Source organism: Talpa occidentalis, unplaced genomic scaffold (genome assembly GCF_014898055.3).
Source record: "Talpa occidentalis isolate TD23 unplaced genomic scaffold, MPIMG_talOcc4v2.1 talOcc4.3, whole genome shotgun sequence".
NCBI classification, from domain to species: Eukaryota; Metazoa; Chordata; class Mammalia; order Eulipotyphla; family Talpidae; genus Talpa; species Talpa occidentalis.
Genome location: NW_023603184.1, coordinates 73,371,346 through 73,394,942, shown reverse-complemented (window position 1 = coordinate 73,394,942; position 23,597 = coordinate 73,371,346). Strand labels below are relative to the sequence as shown.

Sequence of the window (23,597 nt, the reverse complement as noted above, 5' to 3'; positions counted from 1 at the left end):
TGTTTATATTTTAAAGTTTCTATTTAAATTATACTGTATCTTAAAATAGAAGCTCTTATGGAGAAAAACCAAGTTCATGATCTCAGTTTTAATGAATTCATGTCATACCTGTAACTGCATAGTTTTTTTCCAAACCTAAATATACTGGTTTTAAAGAAATTTAAAGATTGATTAAAAGTACAAAGGTTAAAATGCTGGGAAATATTTCAATTTTACAAATTAGTAATTGATCACTAAAAAATTCTTAAACTGTATTTTATAACGAATGACTCTCTACTACCACCTACAGGTAGTACGTATCCAACTCCTATAATTCACTCTTTTTTTTAAATGTGATTTAATTTTTTTTTTCTTTTTAAAAATACTTTCTGTAGAAGTAATATTGGTTTATATTATTATATGGGTTTCAGGTGCACAGCATTATATTTTAACATCTGTATATACTACATTATGATCACCACTACACTCTGGTTTCTATCACCACAACCTCCATTTCCTGTTTTACCAGATCCTCAGCAACCTCCTCCTCCAAAATTACCACTTTCCCCTTATCCTAAGGGTTTGTTTTATTTATTATCTTCCACATAAGGGTAAAATCTAAGTAATTTGTCTTTATCCAGCTGATATTTCACAAATCAAAATCCCTTCTAGGTCCACCTAAGTTGTTACAAATAGCAAGATTTCACCTTTTTTTCCCCCCAACAATTGAATTAGTATTCCATTGCATGTATATGTACCACATCTTTTTAGCCATTCATTCACTGATGGCCATGTAGGTTGTTTCCAAATGCTGGCTACTGAAAAGAATGCAGCAATGAACACAGGAACACATACCTCTTTGGAAAAGGGTTTTTGTATTCTTCAATAAATACTCATAAGTGGAATAGCTGGATCATATGATATGTCCATAGTGACTGTGCCAGTTTACATTTCCATCAACAATTTAGGACAGTTCCTTTTTCTCCAGAGCCTTATTAACAGTTTTTGATAATAGTCATTCTCCCAGGTGTGAGATGGTATCTCATTGTGGTTCTGCTTTGAATTCCCTAGTAATAAGTGATAATGAATATCTTTTCACACACCTGTTGACAATATGTATGTCTTCTTTGAAGAAGTGTCTATTCAGATCCTCTGCCAAATGTTTAGTTGGAATATTTCTTTTGTTGTTAAGTTGTATATATTCTTTATGTACTTTGGATATTAACCCCTTGTGTGATTTGCAAATATCTTTTCCCAGTCAGTAGGATGTCTTTTTGTTTTGATGATAGCTTCTTTCATTCATTCTGCAGATTTTTAGTTTGATGTTTCATTAGTTTATTTTTGTTTGTTTCCTTGCTGTTAGAATACACAGAGACAACAGGAAGGTCAATGCTGAAACCTTGCTGTCCATGTTTTCTTCTATGTATCTTATGGTTGCAAGAATTAAATCCAAGTCTTTAATCCATTGGGTTAACTGTTGTGTATGGTACACGACTGTGGTTTAGTTTCATTCTTTTGCATGTGGATGTCAAGGTTTCCCAACACCCTTTAGTGAAGATACTTTGTTTTTCTCCATTGTACATACTTGAGTTCTATGTTGTAAATTTGTTGTCATTATATGTTTGGGTTTATTTTGGGGCTCTCAATTATGCTCCACTGATCTGTGTATGTGTTTCATTCCATGCTGTTTTGATTATTATAGCTTTGCATTTGTAGTCAGGGACTAAAATAACTCCATTTTTGCTCTTTTTTCAGAGGATTGCTTTGTCTATTGAGGGTCTTTTTGGATACCTATACATTTTATGATTTTTTTGATGTACTTCTATAAAGAAAGTCATTGGAATTTGATAGGGATTGCACTGAATCTATAGCTTGCTTTATGTAAAATGACCATTTTAACAATGTTGTATCTTGTAGTCATTGAGAATGCCATATGTTTGCATTTCTTTGCATCTCCATTTCTTTCAACAATGTCTTAGCTTTCAGTGTACTGTTCTTTCACTTCCTTAATTAAATTCCAATGTAATCACAAGTGTTTTTGATAAGTAAGGGGAATTCAGGAGAATTAATATCAATGTGATACAACACGAGAAAGACTGTACCAGCGATTTCTGACCTTGGAGATAAATGGGGACCATGAGTCAAGGAAGGTGGATACCCTTAAAGCTGGAAAAGTCAAAGGAAAGGATTTCCCCCTAGGGACTCCAGCAGAAAAGCAATGCTGACAAAAACCTCAATTTTAGTTGGGTGAGACCCACTTTGGATTACTAACTTTAATAAATATAGGAAAATAAATCTGTGCTATTTTAAGTCAACAAGTTTATGGTAATTTGCTATAGCAGCAATAGTAAATGATTGATTTTAAAGAAATATTATACCCATTATAAATAGGCAGAAGAGCTAAAAAGAAACTTCTCCAAAGAGGAAATACAAACGGCCAACATGCATATGAAAAAATGTTCAAAATCACTTGCAGTCAGGGAAATGCAAATCAAAACTACAATGAGATACCATCTCACAGTAGTGAGAATGGCACATATTAAAAAAACTAGCAACAAATATTGGCGAGGATGTGGAGAAAAAGGAACTCTCCTGCACTGCTGGTGGGAGTGCAAATTGGTCCAACCACTATGGAAAGCTGTGTGAAGAGTCCTCAAACTACTAAAGATAGAGCTTCCATATGATCCAGCAATTCCACTCCTAGGTAATTACCCAAAGGACACAGAAACATTAATTCCAAAGAGCACCTGCACCCCTATGTTTATAGCAGCACTATTTACAATAGCTAAGCTTTGGAAACAACCCAAATGCCCAAAAATAGATGACTGGATCAAGAAGATGTGGTACATATACATAATGGAATATTACTCAGCAATCAAAAAAGATAAACACATGCAATTTGCAGCAACATGGATGGAGCTGCAAGGGATCATGCTCAGCAAAATAAGCCAGAAAGAAAAATAAAAACACAGTATGGTCTCACTCATAGCAGTAATCTAGAAAACCTAAATAAGGGACCAAAAAAAGAATTACTGTAAGAAAGAAAAAATAAAAATCAACAAACAACTATGAACCAGAGACACACTATGGGGGGGGGGGTCAGGGAAAGGAGGGAATGTGATCAAAATAAGGGGGTTGCAAATGTATGGGGAATATAAAAATAAAATTAAAAAAATAAAGAAAAATATTACAAATACACATATATAGATAAATTGAAGGCCAAAGAATGGCAAAATATATATCCAACAAACACCAAAGATAGCAAGTATAACTATATAACTAGACAAATTAGACTGATAAGTGTTTCTATAGAAAAATGGGGGTATTTCATAAATATAGACATGACAGTTTAAGACAGAGCAGTCCTAAATTTTAAAATCTGAGGTAAAACAAAAAATATATAGAATTAAACAATTTACTCTCATCATTGGGGATTTTAACAATCTTCTCTAAAGAACTGAAAGAATAGTAGAAAAATCAGTAAGGGTATACAAGATCTGAACAAACCTAATGAAAAGTATACAGAACAATGCCCAGCAATGCCAGAAAACATGTTCTTTTCAAATACATACAAAATATTGCCACAAAAAATTGCCAAAGTATATCATACATTGGGTTAAAAAGCAAAAATTCCAAGGAATTGAAACAAACAGATAATGTACACTGGCCCCAAGGCAATTAATTCGAGCATAAAAAAACAAAAGCAAATAGAAAAATTCACCAACTGTTTGAAAATTGAGTAATACACTTATAAATAGAAATAATGGAAATTATAAAACACTTTTAATGAAAAAGAAAATGTAGTATCAAATATTATGCAATGCAGCTCAAGCTGTGCTTAGAGGCAGAGGTTAGCTACATGAATATATCAGAAAAGATTAAGGGTAGAAAAACAAGTTTTCTGTCTCTAAAAAGGCTAAAATTGAAACTGAATAAAGTAAAACAGTAAATAAGACAAGATCAAAATTAATGAAAAAGAAAACATGTAAGTAGAATTCAGTAGTCAAATTTTGCTACTTTGGAAATACTTGCAAAATTTATTATTTGTATTTAGTAAAACAAAAAAAAAGAGAAAACACAAAGTAAACACATCGAGAATTAATGAAGAGGATTACTACAAACAAAAAAGTGAGAATGTATTATGAACAAATATGGCAACAAATTTGTGAATTTAGATCAAAGAGACAAATTCACTGAATAAATAAAAATTATCAAAATATATGAAAGATAGGTGGGAATATGATTCTACAACTTAAATCTTTCCACAAAAGTCCAGACTTTACTGATGAATATTTTCAAATAGCTAATGAAAAATAATAACTAAATTAAATATATTCCTCTAAGGAATAAATAAAGTAGAAATATCTCCAATTTATGAGTCTAGGATAATCCTGACGATGAAACTCAAGAAGGATATAACAAAAGAAATTGTAGGCTGTTGTCTCTCATGAACAAAGACACAAAGTTCTGAAATAAAATTTTAGCAAATTAAATGCAGCAAAAATATAAAACAGATAATATAACATGATCAAGTAATTTTATTCCAACAATGTATGACTGGTTTACTATTCAAGTCAGTCAACAGAGCAAGAGTAATAAAAAAATCAAACTTTGTATTTCCTCTTCAAAGGACACTGTTAAGCAAAGGAAAAGATAAACACACACTGGGGGTGGAGAGATTAAGAAACTTGTAAAATAAACAGCTTCTATCCAAAATATATAAAGTCTTTGTATATCAAAAATAATAATATAGACAACTCAGTGTTTAAAATGGAACAAAGATTTGAACAAACACTTCACAAAGAAAATATATTCAAATGGAAAACAAACATATTAAAAGATGCTCAACATCATTTGTGGTCAAATAATGTAAATAAAAACCCAAATAATATACCACCACATACATAAAAAAATGATTACTGTCAAAATGATGGACATTACCCAGTTGAAAATGAGGCAGAAAAGCCGTAAGTTCCATATATTACTAATAAGAATGTAAAATGTAAAACTGCTTCTTTGATAAGTTTATTAGTTTCTTAAAATGTAAGCATGTACTAACATACAGCATAGCAATTCCACTTGTATGTTACTTACTTGAAGAAAAGAAAATATATGACCGTACAAAAAAGACATTATACCCAAATGTCACTGGCACCTATATGCATAATAACTAAAAGCTAGAAACAATCTAAATGGCTTTCAAAAGGTACAAGAATAAGCAAAATATATAATAGAATACTATGCAGCAATAAAAAAGGAATTAATTATAGTGCTTATACATGTAACAACATAAAAGAACTTTAACTGCATCCTGTTAAGAATCCAGACACAAAATATGTTGGTTCAATCCCATTTTTATACAATTCCATAAGTATTTTGTATATCTATATATAGAGAAAGAAGATCAGAGATTAGATTTGGAATGGGAGTTATTAAAAATAAACAGAGGAAAACCTTTCTTTAAAAATAGACTTCATCTCTTAGAGAAATTTTACTGTACAGCAAATTTGAAAGAAAAGTACACAAATTTCCCATATTCCCTCTGCCTCCATGTACACAGCCTCTCATACAATAAAAAACCTGAACCAGAGAGTTGCATTTGTAATAATGGATGAAACCACAATGACATCTCTATCACCCAAAGCCCATAGCTTTAGAGTACACTCTTTATGTTGTACACCCTATGGGTTTGAGATAAGTATGACAATATCTATATCACCCATGATAGTATCACACAGAATACTGTGTGACTGCCTTAAAAATCATCAGTGCTCGGGCCTCCCCTGGTGGCGCAGCAGTTGAGTGCTGGGCTGCAAAGCTGCCCACAGCCTCTGCAGTGCCGGTTGGATCCCCTGCTGCCAGCGAGGCTCCCACATGGTGCGCAGACCTCTCCTGCCGCCCGCTGCTCCCCTCCGCAGTGTATTTCAGTCAGTCTGCCTGTTCTGTTCCCCGCTCTGGCTCTGGTGAATCCTCTCACCCTCCCGTGCTTCTGACTGTTCCCAGTGCTTATATAAATAAATAAATAAATCTTTTTTTTTTTTTCTAATTTTTTTTTTTATATATATAGAGGCATGTTTTATTTATTTATTTATTTTGTTTATACATGCACTGGGTACAGTCAGAAGCGCGGGAGGGTGAGAGAATCCACCAGAGCCAGAGCGGGGAGCAGAGCAGGCAGAAGGACCGAGGCACACTGCTGAGGGGAGCAGCGGGCGGCAGGAGAGGTCTGCGCGCCATGCGGGACCCTCCTCCGGTGGCCGTGGAGCAGCTGGGGATGGAACCGGCGCTGCAGAGGCTGCGGGCAGCTTTGCAACCCAGCGCTCAACCGCTGCGCCACCGGGGAGGCCCAATAAATAAATCTTTAAAAAAAAAAATCATCAGTGCTCTGTCTATTCCTCTCCCCACCCCTGACTCCTGGCAACCAGTTATCTTTGTATCATCTTCACAGTTTTACCTCTCCCAGATTGTCATAAGGTTGTGATCACACAGTATATTGCCTTTACCCCGTGGCTTCTTTCATTTAGAAATATGTAGTTAAAGTTCCCTTGCAGAAGAAATTCTGAGGGATGATGGAAATGTTTGAACCCTAGATTACGCCATGAAAAGATGCTCAGCATCCTTAGCCATGAGGAAAATGCAAATCCAAAACACAAAGAGACACAACTTCATATCCAGGAGGATCAAAAGGATAGATAATAACAAAGGTTGACAAGGATGTAAGAAAATTAAAACCTGATGCACTGCTGAGGGAATATAAAACAGTGTTTTAGAAAGTAGCTTGGCAGTTCATCATAGTTACACTATGATCCTGAAATTCCACTCCTAGGTATAGTCAAGAAAAATGAAAACAGGCCGCAATGACTTCTCTACAAAGTACTCGTAAGTCAAAATGCAGAAACAACTAAATGTCCATGAACTGACAAAATGTTGAATATCTACCCCAAGGGATATTATTAGAAAATAAAAAGAAATGAATGCTAATAAATACTGATGAACATGGATGGATAAAGCTTGAAAATTTGTCTTAAAGTGAAAGAAACTGGTTACAATGGATCACATGCTATATGATCATATTTATGTGAAATTTCCAGAGTGGGAAAGTCTAATGGAGAAGGAATATAGATTAGGATTTCCAAGGGCTGGCATAGGGGAGGTGGAGGAGAAGTCAAGAGAAACTAGGAAGCGACTATTAGAGAACGAAGTTATTTTTAGGGTAACGAAAATGTTCTAAAACTTATTATAGTGATAGTTGCACAACTCCGTAAATACACTAAAAACCACTGAATTGTACACATGAAAAGTTTCAATTGTATGGTATGTGAACTGCACCTCAATAAAATTGTTAAATTTATTGTTTAAAAAGAAGAAACTTGCTATTTTAAAGCAGTTAAAATAAAACAAATGAATTGAGATGGTTGCAAAATGATGCCTTGCTGTATCTGATTTTGTGGTTTTGTTTCCAAAGAATCCTTAATCTTTCTCTCTTCTTTCTTTCTCAGTGTTACCAAGTCTCCAGGGGATGCCTCCAGGGTAAATCACCACCTTCTCCATTAAATGTAAATGCTTTCCTGAGACAGCCATGTTAGTTCTCAGAAACATTCACTTTATTTCCTTTTAATTCCCCAGTAGCCAATACTATGATCTCACCAGTCTTAGCCCTCCTTCTAAAGCTTCCAATCTAAGTGGCCATTTCTCCTTAACCAGTGAATTTCTTTTTCCGTGGACCCTCCTACTTCCTCCTCTTCACTGATTTCCCTGGGCTGGACAAGGGTGTTGATCTAATTAGATGTTATTTGACGTTTGTAATGCACTAGGTCTATTAGTTATGCTATAGTTTTATTTGTTCCCTTTGCTGATCTGTATTCTTTTTTTGGAAAATGTGCAGATAAATTTAAATATAGCTAAACGCCATTATCCAGAGGAAACTTAGAAGGCTTGAATAGCATTTTTTCTAGGAACAATGCTAGTTACTATAGAGGAAATAATGAAAATTACAGCCCATGAACTCTCCAAGGACTTTCATCTATTTAGGGAGAAAATGTTTTAACACACACATTAGGAAACAAGACACATGGCAATGTATAATTTAAAGCTTTATTACTTACAGAATCACAAAAGGTATAGAAATTTGGAATAAAAGTGGAGATGACTATGGCATAAAATATTGATAAAAGCCTCATAAGGAAGTCAGGACTTTTTAATTTTGATGAAGAAATATGATTTGTTATATAATTAAAATATGGATACTATAACATCTAGTTCAATAAAAGGGGTCAGATATTATATTTTGAGATATTAAGTGGGCTTAATTTTCCTCCAGATAACCCTGTATTCCCATTTATCCCTGTTCAATCAGTGTTTTTTATTTTGTTTTGTTTTGTTTTAATCTGTGAGGAGACATAAATAGTGGGGTAGGGGAGATCTTGAGTTTAAAAAAATCTCAGGGCAAATGAAATGTATCTCATATACACACACACACACAGAGAGAGAGAGAAAGAGAGAGAGAGAGAACTAAGAGGTGACAGAAAGTCAGACAGGTAGGATAAGCTCAGATCTTGGAACCACGGTCCTGCCTTCCCCAGGCCATGAATCATCCCTAGATATGCTGGGAAATCAAAGAGGACAAGACAAGACACCTCTGTGTAGGGATCTGTTCTGTCTGTCACTTGAAACTGAAGGATTCTTTGCTCATACAATGTCACATACTGTAAGAAATGAGAATTAAATTACATATGCCTCATTCTCTAAGCTATCCCCTAGTCATAGTTTGTATAATGTCCCTTGTTGCTTTACTATTGTTTAGATACAGAAATCAATTTTCAAAGGAACATGAGTGCTCAGAATGTGCTATTCATCTCTCCCCAAACAAAATGAGTTATTCTCTCCTCTATAATAGTCCCAGTATGGCTCATATCAAGCTGTGCACTGTTATTATTTAGATACTTATTAGTTTGTAAATCTCTTGAGGGTAGGGAGCAAATTTCTTAATCTTTATGTCTCTAGTTTAGTATAGTGACCAACACACAGGAATTTAGTAAAATAAACTAAATGATAGCTCAAATGAAGACTAATAGTTTCTGGACTTGTAACAGGTGGTCCCCAGAAAAAGGGGAGGTTTCAGGTTTCCTGCCCCACCCACCCAAAGGAGGGTGGAGCTGAGCAGAGAGAGAAGAAGCTGCAGAGGAGACTGAGGAAGGAAGCAGAAGGAGAGCCAGAAGGAGACCTGGAGGAGGCACATGGTACAGAGAGACACATGAAGAAACTGCACTTGCCTTTTGGTCATGGACTGGGTGATACAGATGTGGGTGAGACCCGTGGGGAGGTGACAATGGCAGTTTTTGTCTTGATGTTGATTTTGCTCTTTTCCTCCCAGACTTGTCTGGTTGTTTCTGATCCTTCTCTGTGGGTCCCCACTGGAAGATGCTTTAGACTTGGGGCAGGCTTTCGGGCCTTGCTATGGGCCTATCCTGTTTGGGTGGATTCTACCCACGAGGGGACAGGTAACTGGGTGCTTGATTTAGAAACCATATTCTTTGCCTTTCCTGTATTGTTTACTAATTGTATTAAAGACCCTTCCCACTAAACTCTCATTTGTTTTCTCTTGATGCGGCTGATGGCAGAACCTATTTAGAGCAGGCAGGTTTATGGGGCCTGGGGTGCCCCTCTCCCTGCCCTGTAACAGATTGAGTGAATACATCTGTGACAATTAAATTCTCATAATTGGGAAATTTGTATTCACTTTTTTTACGTTAAAAAGATTACTTTTTGCTGAGGACTGAAGTATAGAAAGAAATGAACTGGAAGCAATTTCAAAAATATAAAACCTTTAAAAGTCAAATTGCATATAATTTTAATTATTAAATCTTGGCAATAATATCCCTTTAAATAGTGATTTTACACATCCCTACATCTCCAAGATCTTAACTTTGTACTGAATATGCAAATTTAGAGGTCATTTTATTGACTAAATACATACCTTCCAATAAGAGGCTTACATATGAAGTTAATCTAAAGGCTAAATTTCAATTTTGAATTATAGACCATCATCTCTGTTTCTTGATTGCCTGAATTACCTATATCTGGAAACTTCCAATATGTTACAAAATTATCTACTGAACACATCCTTTCAAAAATCAACTTCACTCAACCAGGTGAGGTGGAAGTGATGTGTCTGTAATTCTTAATTTTTATGTAGCTCTTCTTCAACAAAATGATGATTTATAAACACCTAGTAGGTAACTTGGCTAACGTAAGGCATGCTACACAGGTCTGGATGCTTAAACAGAGCTATAAAACTTAAGATCCCTGAGGTTTGTAATTAAGGCACACACTCGAGCAGGAGTATTCATCCTGCTTCATTTCTGAGAAATTAATTTGAATTGAAGAGAGAATGGTTTTTCCTCTTAATTCATAGCTCTTGCAGTCATTCAGAGCATGTTTTCTCTAAAGGAAAAAAAAATCAAGTATAAAGGAATTTTTTCTCCCTAAGCCAAGAATGACATACATCAGCTGACATTTATACTTCAGTTGAAAATTAATTTGTGTGATTATAAAAGCAACAGATTGTGTTATTTCACAATGTGACACTGTGATTCAAATAACTATCTCAAATAGTGTATCTGCAAGAAAAATAATTTAAAAGTCCCAGATCACTATCAGTTAATTTTTCCAATAGATCATCAGTGCTCACCTCAAAGCAGAATCATGGTCCAATCAGAGAAAGTTCTTTCTCATTCTAGCAATCAGTTGTGATATGTAGTGCTAGACATGACAGTAGTGATTTAAAGTGTCTCCCAATGGGCACATTCCCCCCATTCCAGTTTGGTAACTTAACTCATTGAATCACTAAATTGAAAAAAAAAATCCAGATGCCTCACATCAATGATGCAAAGCAGATCACTGCCTTTAAATTTCCTCAGCCTTACCCTCTAGTTAGCATTGGCACAACCCTGTATATTCATGGGTCTCATAGTTGCCCTTATCAGTCAGTTTAAGCTAAGTTATGCTGCAATAATAAACCAAAACTATAGAGACTTTCAACCACACAAAAGCTTCATTTCTCAAATAAAGCATACATTTACCACAGATCTAAGAGCCAGTTTCAAAGAGCAGCCTCTACCTGGGACAGGCCAGTTTGGGGGCACAGAGAGAAAAGAGTATTGGTAGAACTTCATAATGGTTCCCAGAACTGCTTCCAAGAAAGAGCACACATAATTTCCTCTTACGTTACATTGGCCAAAGCATGCCACATGAGTTATGTACATGAGGCACCTGGAAAAGGAACAGCATCTGTTCCTAAAAATACAAATGATAATAAGGTAATAATACAATAAGACAACATACCATAACTTTTAACTTTAATAGACCATATAATCTTTATATTTCCCAAAGAAAACTTCAGATTCCTTTCCAACTCCCCAAGAGATTTTGAGCATTATCATCCAAGGGAACAAACAGACCAGCCAAGTTTGTTCATTCTCGAAATTTCCATTCTAGGCATATGTTAGAAAAGTAGCATATTTCTAAAATCTAAACCTTGAAACACTTTAAGAATCCAATAATGGGGCCTTCCAGATGGCACGAGGGGTTAAGTGCCAGCACTATGAAGCAATCCGCAGCTACTGCAACATGAGTTTGATCCCTGGCCAGGGAGGGAGGTGACCCACGTGGTGCAGCAGACCTCTCCTGTTTTACCTGCTGCTCCCCTCAGCAGTATTTCAGTCCATCTGCCTGTTCTGCTCCCCACTCTGTCTCTGGTGAATCCTCTCACACTGCCCACCCCGTGCACCTCTGGTCTATACCCATCTCTTGTATGCATAAATAAATAAATCTTAAAAAAAATAAAAGAAACAAATACTATCTAATCCTTCCAGCAACCTTAGAATTAGTTACTATGGCAGAGCACAGGGTAATGTACTCTTTGCAAACAGAAAAGAATAAATTATATCTGGAGAGCTGAAAAGAAAGAGTTTATGAAGAAATTGTCAGAACTCATAAAATTCTGGTACTTAATTGAAAGTACTCCATACAGATATAAGGGGAAAGTAACCCAACTCAAGACTTTCCTTGAAAAAAAAAGTCATCCAACTTCAATTTATTTTGATGCATCTTAGGATGCGTTTTACAGATTATTTTAAACTTTTCAAGGACCATTGGATAAGGAACATATCACTTTCTGAAATTTAACCATTCCTTGCACTCATCTTAGACACAAACTCAGAATCACCCTTTGTTAAATCACCCTATCCTTTCTTCTGAATTTTAGGCTTAATTCTAGATTTCTGAGCGTTCTGTGTATCTTTGGCCACCAAGATATGTGCCATCCAAAAACTAGCATGATCTTACCTACTCCTTAACATGAAAAGGAAAAAGCTGATATAGACCCTTTTTTAAAAATTAGCCATAGTAATCTCCTGTCCAGTAACATACCTACCCATTTCTTTTGATTCAAAATACTTTTACTCAAAATATTTGATGCTAAAACTATAAAGGAATGAGTGATGAGTAGTCAGACATTCATAGAGCCAAAATAACCCTATATACATCACTTACAAGACAGAGGAGAAAACACAATTGCTCAGTGGTAGTATCTGATAGTCATCACTCTGAGCCAGTCATTAGTATAAACATCACTGAGATTATCAGTCTCCATATAGGATGCAATCTGAAGCATCATCCAGTAAAACAAAGTTAAGAAAAACTGATAAACATTTTAGACAAAATATCCAGTTAACAACAACAACAACAAAAAAAAAAAAAAAGAACAGAGGAGCAAGCTAAGCAATACCTTGAAGAAGCAACTTGACAGGCCCAGGGGATAAGACACTTCCCAGGACTACTGGACAGGGCTGTTCAACAAGCCAAACATATTAAAAAGAATTGTAAGGAATATAATAAGCAGACGTATTACTGAGTGGTGATTAGGATAAACAGCCGTGGAACACATTTTGGTGACAACTGGGGAAATTGGAACATTCTTTGTTTCTAAGTGAGATGAAAATTAATTTCAAAATGTATGTATGCTACATATGTATCTATACAGAGAAAGAGAGAGAGAGCTCAACATGAATAGCCACTACAATATTAAAGTAACAATCTCTGCCTATTGCAATACGGTGACTTGTTTATCAGTATTCTCTAATTTTCTATAACACACTTGCTGTTCCTGTGCAAGACTGTTCTTTGAGACTTTATTTCAACATAGTTCTATGAGTAACACTTTGAATTATAGCCTTGAATTGATTTTCTAATTTTATTTATCCTTGTGTATCTACTTCAGGTAAATCTTCTGCTGTCTCTAAACTATGAGGGAAGGGGGAAATGAATAGGAAAGGATCAATATTTTTGGATGGGTCTCTGGGCTTGGCATTTGACCTAATTCATCACATTTACTCTTTATAACCATACATGCTGGTAACTGAATCTCCTTTACAGGTAAGAGTTAGACAGTGTGATTTAAGAAAATGCCCTGGATATTATCTGGGGTGCCCCCCACCAATTTTACTGCATTTCCTGACTTCCTGCATTTGCCCCCGGCCCCAAAAATCTGTACCAAATTTCTGATTGCCAACAAGAGAATCAGAAAACAGAAATTCCAAATTCTTGACTTACAGGCTTAAAAATGGAACAGTGGCAGCGGATGGGGGTACGTGTGTTTGGAAAGAAACATTTAAAAGAAAATATAAGAGTTGGATACAGTTTGGCCTTCCAAGAAAGGGGGGAGGGTGGAACAATCACACACCCTATCCTTCACCTTCAGAGTCCTTCCTTTTTTTTTTGTTTGGTTTTTTTTTTTTTTTTTGCCTAGAAAAATTAGAGTACAAGCCAGAAATGGGGGCGGGGGGGACACAAAGTAGAGAGCAGAACAGGCAGATTTGCTGAAATACACTGCTAAGGGGAGCAGCGGCAAGACAAGAGAGGTCTGCTGCTCTTTATGTGGGTCAGCTCCGTGGCCTGGGATGGAACTCAGGCCCACAGTGGTAATTTCACTGAGACTTAACCCTTAGGTCACCAGGGAGGCCTTCAAGTCCTTCTTTCATTCTGGGATCATGGGAAATAGTAAGTTTCCCCACACCCTACATTCACTGTCCCCATGCTACCATGGCCCACAACTCCCAGTAGTGATGGCAGCAAAGGGCTAGGCAGGGATGCTAACGTACCTCGCAAGCTCTCTGCAGAAGCAGGGTGAGCAGGTAAACGTGACTCCCATAACCAAGAGAGGCAAAGCAGCACAGGACCAGGCTGCAGGCCTGAAGGGCACCACTGCAGTGACAGAGGATGCTGGACAGAAGGCAGGATGGTCCTACGAAGCAGGTGGCAAGTAGAATGTTCTGTAGAGGCCAATTTGAAAAAGGCTGGAAATTCCCAAAGATGAGCAAAGATTTTACATCTCAGGAGATGCCAGCTCATACCACAGCAGACCCCCTAAGGCAGGAAATCTCTCCCACAAAAGGTGCTATCTGTGGCAGAAAGGCAGGAGGAATATCCGTAATTGAATGAAAAAATAAAGACACAATAGAGTTAACCGACAACTCTGCCATTCGGATGAAAGACTTTCTGAAAATAGAGATAGCCACACAAGAGAAAAATTAAGACATTCACTTATATACACGCTTCAGTATGCTTTAAAATACTATAGCCAGTATAATTTATCCCCATTTATAGAACCAGTGGATGTCAGTATAACATGCCTTGTAAGTTGCACTTCACAATGCACCTACCAGAGAAAAGGCTAACAAATATTTTATCATGATAACAATTTTAGAGACTAAGAAAAAAAGCACCTTGTATATAATACCATTGAGATTAGCAACTAAATGTTAGTTCTGAAGTAGAACTGTAGAACATATACAAAAAAAACCCCAAAATTGTTTAGTTTAATATACATTTATTAAAATTAAATTGTATTTTCTATTTTAATAATAAAGATGATACTCCTCCGTGTAAAAGAAATTGGTGAGTAACTCTGAAAAGCTCTTATTTGTACATTTTAAATTTCTTTCATACATTTTACAAAAACAGAATAGAGTCTACAAAATAAGTACTCCTTCCACTGATCTTGTGCTCACAAGCGTACGCACACACACGCATGCACACACACATACACACACACAATCTCTGCCCAGCCATTTCTGCAGTATATAGCATTGTTGTGCTAAATGATACAAAGAAGGAACCAAATAAAAAAGCAGCCCAAATAGAAAGAATGATCTCAGTCTCCGGGAGAATCTGTGCTCAAAATCGTTATTTGTAAAAGCTCCATTTTGATTACTTTTGTTTTGCCCTGGAGAATACTTTAATATTCAGCTGGAAATATAATTTCTGGAAGACAATATTGCCTATAAAGTATGAGGAAAATAAGACAGGGTAAAGGTGAGAAGAACTGCATTGCTGCTGTGACTTGAAGCTCAAGACAGAGCTCAATTTTTAAAAAATCTTTTGCATTATGAGTCACCAGGAAAAAAGTTTCATCATGACACACACTGCACACGTCTGGCCTACTGGATCTATCTGGCATCCACTTGACACTCTTAATACACACAATCCATTAACCATTATGTTTTCACAAGGAAACTCATTAGAAATCTAACTGCTATACATCTCTCTTACCAAATTGATGAAGCAGACTTTCATGTGGTGATCCATAAGGCAGCGTGATACCAGGGAACGATTTATTTGTTGAAAGAAGAAAGTGAAACAGTGAGGTCACCCCAATCACTGCTCCCTTCCTTACCTCTACTCAGTTCTGTGGTGCAGGGAACTGATGCCCACAGATGACATTCCCACACTCCCTGGCCAATGGTTAAGTTCTTACAAGTGGAAGCACTGGAAGGAGAGATTGGGGTGGAAGGACAAGCTAAAGTAGGCATTTTTAAGATCATTTAAAAGCGAGCTTGCCCCCTCCTTCTTATTTCCCTCCTCAGGGCAACATTTTTATCAAAGGGCGTGACCCCTTTGTGGTTTCAGAGGTCTCTAGGTAACTCTGCCCCTGGCTCTGCTAAGACCACGATTTAATGGTTCACCAGTCCTATGATTGGCAGCATCTTCCTGCTGCAGCCAAGCTTTGAATTGTCTCACCATCCCATTTACTTTATTCTTAAATAAAAATTGTATACATGTGAGGTGTGCAACATGATTTTATATATATATAGATGTGTGTAGCATTATATGCATATTTAGTTAAATGATTACTATAGTCAGGCTAATTAACATAGCGTCCCCTCAGAGTCACCATTTGTGTGTTCATGCATGATGAGAGGACCCAAAATAAATTTGCTTATCCAATTTCCATTGTCTAATACACAATTATTAGCTGTAGTTATCAGCAAGACAACAGATCTCTAAACTTATTCTCTAACATAACTGCAACTTTGTAGGCTCTGACCAACATCTCTCTGACTGCCTGGCTCTTGGTAACCATCCTTCCAACTATTGCTCCTATGTAATTGACTGTTTTAGTTCCCACCTATATGAGATTGTGCAGTGCTTTATTCTCCTTTTCTGTCTTACTCCATTGAGTGTATCTTCAAGGTTCAACCATGTTGTTGCATGACAAAACCTCTTTTTTAGAGGCTGAATAATATTTCAGTTTGAGTATGTGTTATGTGCATGGCAATTTCTTCACTCATTCATCAATAGACACTTAGGTTATTTTTTAGCTCTCAAAAATACCTTTAAATGAGTGGTTACTTACCACTCAGTAACTAACCACTCAGTAATTTCAGTAACCATCTGAAATCCTCTCCACTGAATAACTTGGCATGAGTTCTGTTTTCCTAGCTCAATTCTGCCTGATACAGGAGTCATATGAATAATTAATGAAGAAACTATCCCAAGATTTTGCTCTCTAGATAGAAAAACATATAAGGCTATCATCAGCTATAAACCTTTCATTGATAGGGTATAAAAAAGGAGTAGCAGGGTCATGAGAAAATAGAAAATGAGAGGAAAATGGACAAAAAGCTTCATTCATTCATTTGCCAAGTGCCTCCCACCAAGCAGGCCATGTGCTAGATGAGGAGGCTACAGAGAAGAGCACATGCAAACAGGACCCTGCCCTCACAGTGTCTAGTCTCATGCAGAATATGGGCATTCATGGAAAATCATGCAAATAAATGGAAGTTTTCAACAGTGTGCAGCCAGTTCTGCTACGACATTTGTTTTGAAATCATGAAATTGATATATTAGGGAACAATTTGAGCATAAAGTGATTTTGTGTTTGCTTATGCAGCAAATTCATTCTCAAGAAATATTAGATGAACATGCAAAAATCTGCACCCAGTTGAACAGAGCCAAGTGGGAGTAAATAAATGAAACGCAAGCACAAAACTCTTCCAGTGACCTCAGTTTACCTCGGGTACAACTCTCTGAAGGATTCCAGACAACCTCCTTCCATCACTTCATAACTCACAAGCAGCAGCTTTTCCAAAGACCATTTTCAAGAGAAAACTTTGCATCATTTTTAAAGATGAAATAGCATATTTGTTGACATCTTTTCACGTTTCTTCATGTGTAAAATTTGTATTAGCTTCTGGTTTCTTTCTTAATGTGTTACAGGGAAGATCTGAATGCTGTGGCCTAATCCCCTTTCCCATAAGCCCTGTGGCTTTTATTGTGCCATTTTACACAGCAATTTGACTTTTAAAAATGTGTATGTTGCACTGCAACAAAACTGACCATATTATGAAGGAAGAACAATGGTGCTATGAAAGCACATACAGGGAGGAAGCAGACCATCTGGATGAGGAACTAGAAAAAGACCTGGCAGGATAATTAGAAAACAGACAGGAATCAGGAATCTGGTGTGAGAGGAGGCCAGAGAGCTGGCATGGCAGGCAGGGGTTGCATGTGGGTCCTGCCAGGATGGGAAGTGGTGAGGGGATACAGTAGGCTAGGAGGAGGCAGCTAGGCACCTAGGCAAGTCTCCAGAGGAAGTGGTAAGTAACCAAAATATAACACAAGACCCCATTGTTGCATTGATAATTTATTTTGAGTTAACTGGAATATAGTCTCTTTTTCTCTCTTCAGTTAAGAGAGAGAGAGAGAGAGAGAGAGAGAGAGAGAGAGATTATGTGACTATTGTATATGTGTGTATATATGTATGTATATGAAAATGACCATCTACTTGACAAAATTAAAGTTATTAATTCTGTTACATGTGCACATTTAAATCATATAACATGATTTTAAAAGACTGCCTTTTATAGTCATGTATTTCATGAAGTATTTCACTCAAACTCTATAAACATCCTTTATGTCACAAATGGCATCAATGTTTATCTGTTTATCTTCACTATGGCCAGCTCCCTTTCTAGTTATTTATGTCTTTAATGAGAGTTGATAAGATGGACCAATTTTATACTTCTCTGGACTCAGGAACTTTGTGGAGTACTAATAAATTGCCACGTGTATCGTTCAGTGAAAAGTATGAAAAGCAGTTAGCATCACATGGTCCAGACATCAGATTTTGGACCCAAAAACCCCCAAAAGGTTTGCTTAAATATGTATTCAAAAATTAGGTATTTCAGAGAAACTTCCATGCTTTGTAGGGTGAGTCTTACTACTCTAAGGAATAATTTGGAGAGGGAGTCAGTTCTTTCTATATGACAAAAAGCAAATCAAAGTTGGACACTAGAGAGTGGTGAGGCTTCAGACTAATCTTCTCACCTGCATAGAGAAAATCAAATTGAGTTGGGATAGGATGAGGACAGAGAGAGAAAGAGAAAGTGCAAGGACATACAGACACATGTGTACACACAAACATACATACATACATACACACACACAAACACCCAACTGAACTGTATCTGTGGAAGACTGCCATTCTATAGTTTTTGCCAATCGATTCTTTCAACTCTGACCTTTACCCTTCACTCAGATTCAGATTCCTTTGCTCTGGTACAACTGTTGTCCATTGCACTCTGCATAACCTTTGCAGCAGTTCTGACACTAGACCCCTCCCCCACTTAGAACTAGCACCATTTGCATCAAAAAAGTTTGTCTGCACTTTTCCATGAGATGTTTTAGATTCAATGGGTCTGTGTGCATGCGCATCTAGTCCTATTTATAGTAAGACCCCATTTATTATGTCTAAAACCCCAGAAAACTTAAATAAATAAAATTTATAGTACCATTCAATGGTAATTGATTTTCTTAGTGTTCCTGGAAATACCCCAAGTTCCTAAAGGAACTTTAAATCATCAAAGCAAGATTAACCTATGTTCAATGAAGTTTTCAAGTTTTTCTTACTTTAATATGATTCATTTAAGAAATGCTTAAATTAGCTCCTACTATCTACACACTAATGTGCTCAGAGTAATGGAGAGAATCCAAATATAATACAAGTTTTGGGACCTTAAAGCAGTTATAATACTCATATGAAAAGAAAAGCAGGAGAATAAATTAAGCTACAATATAACAATATTTATATTAATGCCACATGCCAACAAAGAGACTTACTTTTCTTTCTGTTTTAACGTGTCCTCACAAACTGGGTCATAAATTAGATTATATTCCCTGAAGGAAAAAAAACATAAATTATAACTAGAGGTTATTACCTGATCAAGGACTTGGCATTTAAAAGAATACACACATACACATATTTATCAGAAAAATTGTGGAAAACCCTGGTAGCCATTTAACCTAATATGGGTCCCAAAATGGGAGAATAATTATGTAGAAATTATACAATAAGATCCAATATACTCACATATACATGTGGCACAGAAACAAAGCTCTAATGTATCACAAATTTTACTTAATGACATAATGTCAGCTCTGATCAACACAAGCATATCATTAACCGTAGCTTTGCTTGACTTGTTGGATTTGAAAGGGTACTTTGGGGATGATTTGATGGCCTGAGTCTTTTTTAAAAATGAGCTGATACGTTCTTTTTTCCATAGATAAATTTCCCTGCAGAGCGTCTGAGCACTCAGAATTTCTCACTGACCTTCGAGCTGACTGAAAGGATCAGGGCAGTTGTTTAAAAAAAGTGTCTGCTCCTAATGGTTATAGTGGCATTACCATGTCTTCTCTCTTTTAAAGGACTGACATAACATTTAACCCCTCAACCTACCCTATCACTTGAATTTTCTTAACGTGACAGTTTCTGAATGAAAAAAAATATGTATTGATAGAAAAAGTAATACTGGAATAAACACAGAGACTATAAAACAGGTATCTAAGAATTTAGTTTAGAAACCCTACCCACCAGCAATTACCAGATAGGAGACCAAGCTATTTCTGAAGGATGATTTCAATGTTAATACTGTCAACCAGAATATTCTACAAGCACAGGCCTCATTCTCTCCATACTCTGGACCAGTAAGTTTAGTACTCATAAGGACGTCTGTGTCTGAGTGTTTGTTCATCTTTATGCGTTCCTTAAAACTTTACCCATTTAACTTCCTCTTCAGACTTCAAAGTCTTATAGGTACATGTCCGGGTACTAAGCAATGTTTCCCCTTCTCTCCTGTAGAGTTAATAGGGATTGTTCCATAAAGGATAATATTTTCTATTAATACAATGTAATTAAATTTCCTTTTACTTATCGATGTCTTGTTCAGTTTTAAAGACTGATATTCCAATTTCAGTTTTATTTTGGACCGATTCTTTTTGGCAAAGTGTCATACATTTCAATCTTTTCCAGTTTACATTTAGTCCAAATAACCCATTTTCCTTGTCTAAATCTTCAGTAGTTATTTTGGCAGCTATAAAAGAGAGAATCAAAATGGCAGGATCACGGGAACTTTGCCAATCCATTCTTGGCTTCTTTAATATACTAAAATTCTTCTTTTAATCATCACAATAAAAAGAGACTGGAAAATGTCCATTGGAATTGACAACTGGGAAGCGATTCATGACTTTGGCAAGAACTGTTTTTGTTGGAACAGTGGGGGCAGAATCCAGGCAGGGTGAAGAGTGAATGCACGAGGGAGACAATGAACAAATTCTACTAAGTTTAAATGGTAGAATTTAAAAAGAAAGCAAGAGATAAGGCGGTAACTGGAAAAGGAGTCAAGAGTAGAGTCATTGCTTGGGCTTGTATATAATATGTATGAACTCCTGATGGTACATTACACATACCACGAAATTTTATGACAGCACCCAATGCTTCATTTCTCTCCCATCTGTGCATAAAGTTTCTCTAGATCCAAGAGAATACATTATTTGACTGGATTATACAGATTTCGACCACTTCTTCTACTGGCTCAACCTCTAGAGCAGTGTGCTCAATTTCCCAAGGCATTTCCTCTACTCCCTTCTAATCTTCTCTTTTGTTGGTTTAAGTGGGGTGGTATTTCCACACACAAGTCCAGCCCCCAAAGCTGAACATGTTTTTTTTTTTTTCCTTTTGAGTTAAATTGTTTGCCTCCTCTTTCCTTTTTCCTGTCATTTCTCAAGTGGGATTTGCTATTTTTCCTATTATTCAAATAGGTGCATGTTTTCATTGGTGTGTGTGCTTGTGTGTATGTATGTTCATGTGCACATGCCCTACCAAATTTCCATCATCCTATAGTCACTTCCTAAGCCTCCATAGCATCAACAATTTCATACTATTTTGAGCATATCTTAGCTTTCAGTTCTTGAGAATGATTGACTACTTTGCTATTTTGGATGCTTTTATCTTGCAGGCATTTACCAAACATCTATGCCTGCCAACTTTGTTGCCAAATCAATGATAATTCTGTCCCTGTGTACATTTCCTCACCACACACTCACACAAGCCAGGACAAAACTGTTTACCTTCGATTATAAGAATTTAGGTCTCAGTTTATTTACACAGCAAGCATCAGAAGTTTTCAAAACACAGAGTTTGAGAATGTGATCAAGTTCTATGTGCACCAGTAAACCAGGGATAAGCTATCCTGCCCACACTGCCAGCTACAGGGGAGTTTATTGTTTATAATGAATTTTGAAGCAGTTTCATAAGCCATGAATGTCAAAACACTGTATGAAATAAGATTTTATATTAAAGAAAATATAAATAACCCACCTTAAAGAGCAGCATATATGCCCAGAATCAAAGTAATGTTGGGAAAACTTTAAAAGAAAAATAGGTTGACAGGGAGCCAAATTTCTTCCTTCCCATGCTGAATCTAGTAATCTATAAAACCCCATATCCACACAAACCCCATGAAAATTTCTCAAGGGTATGAACAAATCTTAGGTGTGACTGTATACCCCACTGGGCCAAAGATAGTGCACTGCATACCACAGAAGTAAAGTATATAACCATTGGCCTGATTTTCCTTGAGAAAGCCAGTGCTATGGGAAGAATCATTTAATCTAGCAAAGCATATTGAAGCTTCTGCATGTAAAATGCTAAAGAATTATCTTCCTGACTTTTGCCCTCACTGTCCACATCAACTTTTCTAAAACTGGTTCAAATAGCAAAGCAGCATTTTCTGTGCACTTGATGGGATATTCGACGCCATCATGGAGTTTATATAACTGTACTAATTTTCAGTTGATCCCTTCTGCTCACAGATATTAAGTGGTCACTAGTATTTTTTAGAACTAGACTCTTCAATAGTTATTGGAAACTATGCAGACGGATGTGAAAAAAAAATTCTTTATCCACCCCTCTCCCTACCTCTTATGTGCACGCACAAAGATTACTTAGCATGATTGAATGTCAAGAGCAAAAAAAGATTTCTTTTTTTACGCATATTGAAGGAGTCTGTGACTGAGGTTAAATCCTGATCTGCCCTTGGCATGCTGAGAAAAGCAGCTCACACTTCCTTCAGGTTAACACCATCTTTTTCAACGCAGCAGAGCTGCCAGAAGTCACCAACTGGAGTCAGCTGAGCAGATACAGCTAGAGAGTAAAAAAAGGGACGGGGACTAGATCTTATTCACCTTCAATATTTGTATACAGGTGGCCCCATGGTAAATATGGTGTTAAAGTTACATTTTAATTCATGTGCATACATAAAGCTAAAGCACTTCTGTCATTGAATCCAACACATATCCATTGTGAAGCTATTCTCTGCAAGACACTGAAGATCCAAATATGAGTAAAATGCATTCTCTGCTTTTTAATGGCATTCATCCATAGTAAGAGTGCCAGACACAAAAAATAAGGTCATTTGGCTTTGCCAAAGCCAGAGGATGCACATGTCACATCTCCCCAGCTAGACTGCAAATTCCTGGAAATTGGGACTGGTACACTACACTTGCTTTTATCCACTCTATGCCATGGACACAGCAGGTGCTCAATAAATGCTCTTTGAATGTAGTCTATAGCTTACAAACAAATACATCTTAAGGTTTTCATTGGTTTGTCTTGCTGTGTGAAAACTGCTTGGTTAAAAAAAAAAAAGTTAGGCTACACTAGGGATATATTATGTCCACAAGCATTATGTTTTAATTCCACCAACTCTATAATCCAAATGAAATATCTAATATTCATGCACATAGTATTAGATGACACATCCTCAGAGTCTATCTCCACAAGGAAATTCCTCCCTATGAAGTTAAGAATGTTTCTTTCTTTCTAACTGAAGCCTTGTTCTTAATATTTTTTTCTTTTAATAAGCAGCCAAAGTCAGATTTAAGCTACCCATGTAATATGGGCTCCCAGAAGAGACTTGGAATTATTAAAATGTTTCACA

The 23,597-nt window shown here is 36.5% G+C and overlaps 1 protein-coding gene across 3 annotated transcripts in view; it reads right to left on the bottom strand.

Moving 5' to 3' along the window:
- Nucleotides 1-23,597, bottom strand: part of THSD7B (thrombospondin type 1 domain containing 7B) — a 1,502,545-nt gene that overhangs the window by 788,052 nt on the left and 690,896 nt on the right. For 2 of the 3 annotated variants that reach the window (XM_054699694.1, XM_054699695.1), the window contains one exon: nt 19,438-19,494. The exons of the other annotated variant lie outside the window; for it this stretch is intronic. The gene's annotated coding sequence lies outside the window, so the exon portion shown is untranslated. The remainder of the gene's footprint in view (nt 1-19,437; nt 19,495-23,597) is intronic. 3 annotated transcript variants of the gene reach the window in all.